This window comes from Triticum dicoccoides, unplaced genomic scaffold (genome assembly GCF_002162155.2).
Source record: "Triticum dicoccoides isolate Atlit2015 ecotype Zavitan unplaced genomic scaffold, WEW_v2.0 scaffold59314, whole genome shotgun sequence".
In the NCBI taxonomy this organism is placed as follows: domain Eukaryota; kingdom Viridiplantae; phylum Streptophyta; class Magnoliopsida; order Poales; family Poaceae; genus Triticum; species Triticum dicoccoides.
The window spans coordinates 297262-305067 of record NW_021284603.1 but is presented as its reverse complement, the minus strand read 5'-3'; positions in this window follow the sequence as shown (position 1 = coordinate 305067).

Sequence of the window (7806 nt, the reverse complement as noted above, 5' to 3'; positions counted from 1 at the left end):
ACATCGACACGACACCCCGACCCCCCCGACCCCGAAACAGCACCCCGACCCCGACACGGCACCCCGACACCGACAGGACACCCCGACCACCGACACCTCCCGAAAAGGTATTCTTTGGCCTTCCAGAGGTCGACGGGGTCATATATTTGTGAATTATTAGTTAGGTCATATATTTTTCGATTTTGTTATGAAAAACATCATATATAATTGTGTTGATCGTGTAGTTTTAAATGTGCAGTTGTTTCATCGCTGTGAGGTTTGGTGTTCGACGACCTCGCCGTGCGTTTGATGAGCTCTGCCCCTTCGTTCGTGGGTGAGCACAAATGACAAATCCTCCTCCCCCATTAATTATTTGATCTATTCCGATGAAACTTGATAGCTAGCTATATATGTGTCTTGAATCATCAGTATGTGTAACCAATATGTGTCTCCCGTTCGAAGGCGTCATAGTTATAAATATGCATGCATTTGCATATTTATAACCTTGATTCTTTCGAATTGTCCAACGCTATCCATGGACAGCCCGAGTATGTGTAGATTGGGTTCGTTTTCCCATATGCTTTGCTCCGGATCCAACGCATATATTTCGTCAGTGCCTCCCCTGTTGTTCTCCGGCTACACATCCTCTTTGTTTATTGCAGAGACGTGTATCAGGAGAACAACGGGGAGGTGCTGCCGAAATTTTGCGTCGGATCCGAAGCATAGCATGGGAAAATGAACCCAATCTACACATACACGGGTGGGATTAGGACCTATCATTACCTATTAGAGTGTAGGTTGCATGGACGTAATAAAATTGACAAAGTAGATCAACTGATGAATATATACATGGTGAATTACATATATAATTGTTGTGTGTCCAGTAGCTCTGAAAGTCAAGATGAGTGACCGTGCTTGGATGTATATCGGTCACACTGGTCAGAACAAATGGAGCGCTAAATGGTTCACAAAAACTAAGGGGTTTGTGCAAGCCGCATTTGCAAATGGCCAAAAGAAAACCTGGTGCCCCTATTTCCGGTGCGGCAATTGGGAAAAGAAGACAGAGGCTGAAATGGGCAAACACCTGCAGAAGAGTGGTTTTATGCCCGATTATACAATGTGGACATTTCATGGTGAGTCTGCCCAACGTGACCGAGCTGAGGTGGATCGTCGTCGCACCGACGAGCATGGTACCGGGATGGAAAACATGGTGCAAGGCTATGATGATGCTCGGGATTCGGACGAGGAGATGGAGGAATCTACAAAGGCCTTCAATGAAATGTTGGAGTCTTCGAAACGTCCGCTCCACGAGCACACTGAGCTTTGTCAGTTGGATGCCATCTCACAAGTAATGGCTCTGAAGGCTCAGTTCAACTTGGGCAGAGAATGCCATGACACAATTATGACAGTATTTGGACACTTTCTACCCAAAGGCCATGTAATGCCTGCAAACCTGTACCAGTCGGACAAAATCCTTCGTGCACTGAAGATGCCCTATGAGAAGATACATGCCTGTGAGAAAGGATGTGCCTTATTTAGGCTTGACTATGCGGACTTGAACTATTGTCCCATTTGCAAGTCTTCCAGGTATATTGTGGTAGACAACGGTATGGGTGAGAAGACACGGACCAAAATCCCCGTTAATGTTCTTCGGTATATGCCAATCGTACCAAGACTTCAATGTCTTTTCATGGTCGAAGAGACGGCCAGACAGATGACATGGCACAAAACAGGCAAAAGAACTGAACTAGATGCAGATGGGAATCTGATGATGGTACACACATCGGATGGTGTTGCGTGGAAAAAGTTTGATGAATTACATGCTGACAAAGCGGCAGATCCGAGGCATCCTCGAGTCAGCATCAGCACGGATGGGTTCAGTGTGTTTGGTATGATGGCAGCCCAATACAGTTGTTGGCCCGTATTTGTCTTTCCACTCAATCTCCCCCTCGGACAGATTATGCAAAGAAAGAACATTTTCCTGACGTTGATAATTCCAGGACCCAACTATCCGGGCAAAAATATGAATGTGTACATGCAGCCGCTTAAGGACGAATTGCAAGAAGCCTGGGATAATGGGTTCAAGACATACGATGCCTTTAGCAAACGGAACTTCATAATGTGTGTCTGGTACATGTACTCGACGCATGACTTGCCGGTGTATGCGCTATTCGTTGGCTGGTGTGTGCATGGAAGGTTCCCGTGCCCCACATGCAAGGGAGCTCTTGAGTTTCGTTGGCTTCAGGCCGGTCGCAAGTTTTCTTGCTTCGACATGCATAGACAGTTCCTGGATCCTCGCCATAAGTTCAGGAAAGACAAGAAGAACTTCATCAAGGGTAGAGTTATCAAAAACTCTGCACCACCTGCATTGACAGGCCAACAGACCCTGGATCAGTTAAACACTCTCGAGCCAGATCCACAACGTCCAGGGTACTTCAAGGGGTATAATACTAAGCACGCGTGGACTCACAAAACATGCTTATGGGATCTGCCTTACTTCAAAGACCTCCTTTGCCCACACAACATCGACGTGATGCACACTGAGAAGAATATCGCCGAGGCACTTTTTGGTACATTGTTCGGCATAGATGGGAAGTCAAAGGATAATACTAAGGCTAGAGTCGATCTGGAGGCGCTATGTGATAGGCCGTTACAAAACATGAAAGAACCGAAAGGAAAGCAGAACTGGACGAAGCCAAAGGCATGGTTCAATCTTGGAAGGCCAGCTATGAGGGAAATTCTCTTGTGGGTGCAACAGCAGTTGATGTTCCCCGATGGGTATGCAGCGAATCTAAAGAGGGGAGCGAATCTTGATAAACTGAAGATATTTGGTCTCAAGAGTCATGATTGGCACATATGGATTGAGCAGGTAATGCCGGTGATGTTGCGTGGCTTCATCCCTGAGGATGAATGGCTAGTACTGGCAGAACTCAGCTATTTCTTCCGTGTTCTTTGTGCGAAAGAACTATCGCCTGGCGTGCTAGAAGAAATGGAAAAGTTGGCGCCGGAGTTGATCTGCAAGTTAGAGAAGATCTTTCCACCGGGCTTCTTTAATCCAATGCAGCATTTGATTTTGCATCTCCCGACCGAGGCAAGATTGGGGGGGGGGGGGCCCGTGCAAAATCGTTGGTGCTACCCAACTGAGAGGATGCAGAAGACGCTTCGAGAAAAATGTAAAAATAAACGTAGAATTGAAGCATCGATGGCTGAGGCATTCATCACAGAGGAGGCGGCAAACTTCGTAACAGCGCACTACAAAGCCAAAAATCGTCATTTGCATAATCCGAAGCCTTGGTACAATGCTGACGAGCCTAAAAAGGGTGGATCCAACCTCAGACTATTCAAAGGGAATCTCGCACCAGCTAGTGTTTCACATCCAGTATCTTTGGATAACAAAGAATGGCGGACCATTTCGTTGTATATCTTCAACAACCTGATAGAAGTGCGGCCGTACATCAAGTAAGTTCTCAGTACATTGTTTCGCAACTTCTATTTCCTTTGAACTACTCTTATTCCTGGATATGTCATACAGTCGATACGTCGCCATATTCTCGTATGGAATGGAGATCCAAAAGGATTCCGTCGAAGAGTATGAGCTTCTCGCAAAGCAAGGAGGTGGCTATCCCGGTTTCATCTCTTGGTTCAAACAAACGGTAATTTCTATTAGACAATTTCATTTCATTCGCTAATTTGTGCATAATGCAACAATCCTTTCATATTAAACTTGTAGGCTAATTCAGAGTCTATGGACGCCGAATTGAGACAAGTCGCTAATGGTTTTGACTATAAGGTCCGTTCATTTGACAAGTACGACATCAACGGGTATCGCTTTCGTACCTATGGCAAAGAGCTATCTATGGCCGACCGAAAGTCAACAAATTGTTGTGTATCTGCTATCGGCGAAGGAGGTACCGAGTATTATGGGAGAGTTGAAGCAATTTATGAACTTCTGTTCTATGGTGAAAACCCACCGAATGTCGTAGTCTTCAAATGTTATTGGTTTCAGCCGAAGGAGACTAGAAGGACTCATGAACATGTAGGGCTAGTTGAAATCAACCAAAGCACTCACTTAGATGTTCCTGATGTCTATATTATGGCTCAACAGGAGACCCAAGTATTCTATCTACCGTGGGCCTGCCAAACTAATCCAAATCTGAAAGGTTGGGATGTCGTTTATGAAGTGCCGCCACGTGCTAGACTTTCTCCCCCAAAGGAAGAGGATTATGAACCTCACATTAACCCAGACACATATGAAGGAGAATTCTTCCAAGAGGCACGTCTTTCCAAAAAGCGTTTCAAGAACCGCTATACTTCACCCCAAAACATTGAAGTAGACAGCGACAATGAATCTGACATCACCCCAGAGGAGGAACAAGAAGAGCCGGAACAAGAAGAGGTTACTGTTGCGGATGACCTGTCAATGCTTGACCGATTACGTCAAGGTGGCCTTGCACATGTTGATGCCAATGAACCCTATGAGCCCGTCATTGATTATAGTGATGATGATGATTATGCATTTATTGATGATATTGATCGAGATTATTAGTAGTGTCAGGTATTACATTTTTTTATGTTGTACTTGATGATGATACACTTAAGTGATACACATATTATTATTCATGTCGGTATTTTTTTATGTTGTACTAATTTCGTTTACTGTTTGTCATGGCAGGTGTTGAAAGATGGTGGGCGCTGGTCAGGAGCGTGGTCTGAGGTCTTCCATTCCAGACGCACCTCTCCGCCGAGCGTTGCTGGACAGTATGGCCACACCGCCGGGCCCTTCTTCATCGACCGCGGTGCCCAGCAGGGGACGAGGTAGGAAGAGAGGAGGTGGGGCACGTGGTCGTGGGAGAGGAGGTAGGGTGACTACACCTCCTGGATCTTGGTAAGTTTATCTAGTGTTTTGCTTAACACATGCATAAAGACCTAGACTTAGCTTTATTTCCTCCAATGCTTACCATAATGACCTAGACTAGACTTAGCTTCTTCTCCTCCAAAATGACTTAATAAGCTTACTGACCTCCAAAACCATCCGTTTTACCTAAGTTAGCTCTAAAACGATCTGTACTTAGCTTACTTATGTCAAAAATTGCATAATCAGCTTAGTTAGCTCATAGACGATCCATTTTACCTAAGTTAGCTCTAAAATGACCCATTTTACCTAGGTTGGCTTATAAATGATCCAGTTCATCCAAGTTAGCTCAAAAATGACCCATTTTACCTAGATTAGCTCCTAAATGATCCATTTTACCTATGTTAGCTTTAAAATGACCCATTTCACCTAGGTTAACTCCAAAATGACCCATCTTACCTAGGTTATCTCATAAACGATCCATTTCAACTAATTTAGCTCATAAACGATCCATTTCACCAAGTTAGCTAAAAAACGATCCATTTCACCTAAATTAGCTCTTAAATGATCCATTTCAACTAAGTTAGCTCAAAAAGATCCATTTCAACTAAATTAGGTCATAAATGATCCATTTCACCTAAGTTAGCTCAAAAACGATCCATTTCAACTAAGTTAGATCATAAATGATCCATTTCACCTAAGTTAGCTAAAAAACGATCCATTTCACCTTAGTTACCTCAAAAACGATCCATTTGACCTTAGTTAGCTCATAAACGACCCATTTCAACTAAGTTAGCTCATAAATGATCCATTTCACCTTAGCTAGCTCATAAACGACCCATTTCAACTTAGTTAGCTCATATATGATCCATTTCACGTAAGTTAGCTCATAAATGATATACTCTTCTTGTTCTAGTCTTCTTCTTGTTCTACTCTTCTTCTTGTTCTACTCTTCTTCTTGTTCTACTCTTCTTCTTGTTCTACTCTTCTTGTTCTAACTTTCTTATTTTTCATTTTGCAGATTTCATTCACTTGACGAAAGCTTGCATAGATGGAGTGCTCCTTATCCCTTTCTCTATTTCTTTTGTATCGTTGAACTATGCATGTATCGTTGGATGAAACTGTTGTAATATATATGGTTGGATGCCTCTATGTTGAACTTGTTATGTATGATGGAACTATGCATGTAATATATATGGTTGGATGATGAAGTTATGTGTTGGATATCTTATATGTTTGCTCTGTAATGGCCTTTTGAAATATATCTATATATGTCATATATATTTGTGATGAAAATTGTTGGATTTAATAAAAACAGATAAAAGAGCCAATATGCAGGCTCTTTGCCGTCTGCCACCGACGGCAACGAGCTCTTTGCCGTCTGCCGCGGACGGCAAAGAAGACACGTGGCATCTAGCTGTGCTTCCTAGGAGCTGACCCATTTGGTCAGTTTGCCTACAGTGGCAGACGACAAAGACTTTGCCATCAGTGGCAGACGGCAAAGAACCTGCCATGTAGTGACGTGTAGATGACATCATACGGCGGACGGCAAAGGCCTGCCGTTAGCCACTTAACGGACTGACAGCGCAATTATTGCCGTCCGCCGCAGACGGCAAAGGGCCTTTGCCGTCAGCCGCCAGGAAGCAAACGGCAAAGTAGCTGTTTACCGTAGCCTACTTTGCCGGAGCCTTTTGCCGTCCGCGGCTGACGGCAAAGGCCTTTGCCGTCCGCCGTTCATGCCTTTGCCGTCCGCCGTGGCAGACGGCAAAGTAGCTGATTCCTGTAGTGTATGGCTCTCTCAAAAGGTGTGTATAGCAAGGATGATTGTGGTAAACTAAGAAATAAAGACTCAAATCATACAAGACGCTCCAAGCAAAACACATATCATGTGGCGAATAAAAATATAGCTCCAAGTAAAGTTACCGATAGAAGTAGACGAAAGAGGGGATGCCTTCCAGGGCATCCCCAAGCTTTGGATTTTAGGTGTCCTTAGATTATCTTGGGGGTGCCATGGGCATCCCCAAGCTTAGTCTCTTGCCACTCCTTGTTCCATAATCCATCAAATCTTTACCCAAAACTTGAAAACTTCACAACACAAAACTCAAAGTAGAAAATCTCGTGAGCTCCGTTAGCGAAAGAAAACAAAAGATCACTTCAAGGTACTGTAATGAACTAATTCTTTATTTATATTGGTGTTATACCTACTGTATTCCAACTTCTCTATGGTTTATAAACTATTTTACTAGCCATAGATTCATCAAAATAAGCAAACAACACACGAAAAACAGAATCTGTCAAAAACAGAACAGTCTGCAGTAATCTGTAGCTAGCGCAAGATATGGAACCCAAAAAATTCTAAAATAAATTGCTGGACGTTAGGAATTTATCTATTAATCATCTGCAAAAAAGAATTAACTAAATATCACTTTCCAAATAAAAATGGCAGTAGTTCTCGTGAGCGCTAAAGTTTCTGTTTTTTACAACAAGTGTAACAAGACTTTCCCCAAGTCTTCCCAATGGTTCTACTTGGCACAAACACTAATTAAACACAAAAAACACAACCAAAACAGAGGCTAGATAAATTATTTATTACTAAACAGGAGCAAAAAGCAAAGAATAAAAATAAAAATGGGTTGCCTCCCAACAAGCGCTATCGTTTAACGCCCCTAGCTAGGCATAACAAGCAAGGATAGATCTAGGTATTGCCATCTTTAGTTTTCAACTTTTTAGCAAAATCAAGCTCGAATCCGCTAGGCATAAAAATGGGTTCTTTACGTTTCCCTTCATATTCTGAAATTTTTAGATCTAACGAATCCAACCGTTTATTACAAAGGGTAATCAACATATTCATGCGGTGAATATTTCCACTAATGCTCTTAAGAGGTTCAAGAGACTTCTATAAAATTTTAATAACTTCACAATTTTTTTCAAAAACTTGCGTCTCTTCCTGAGTAGGATGAGGTCCCTTTTGTTGA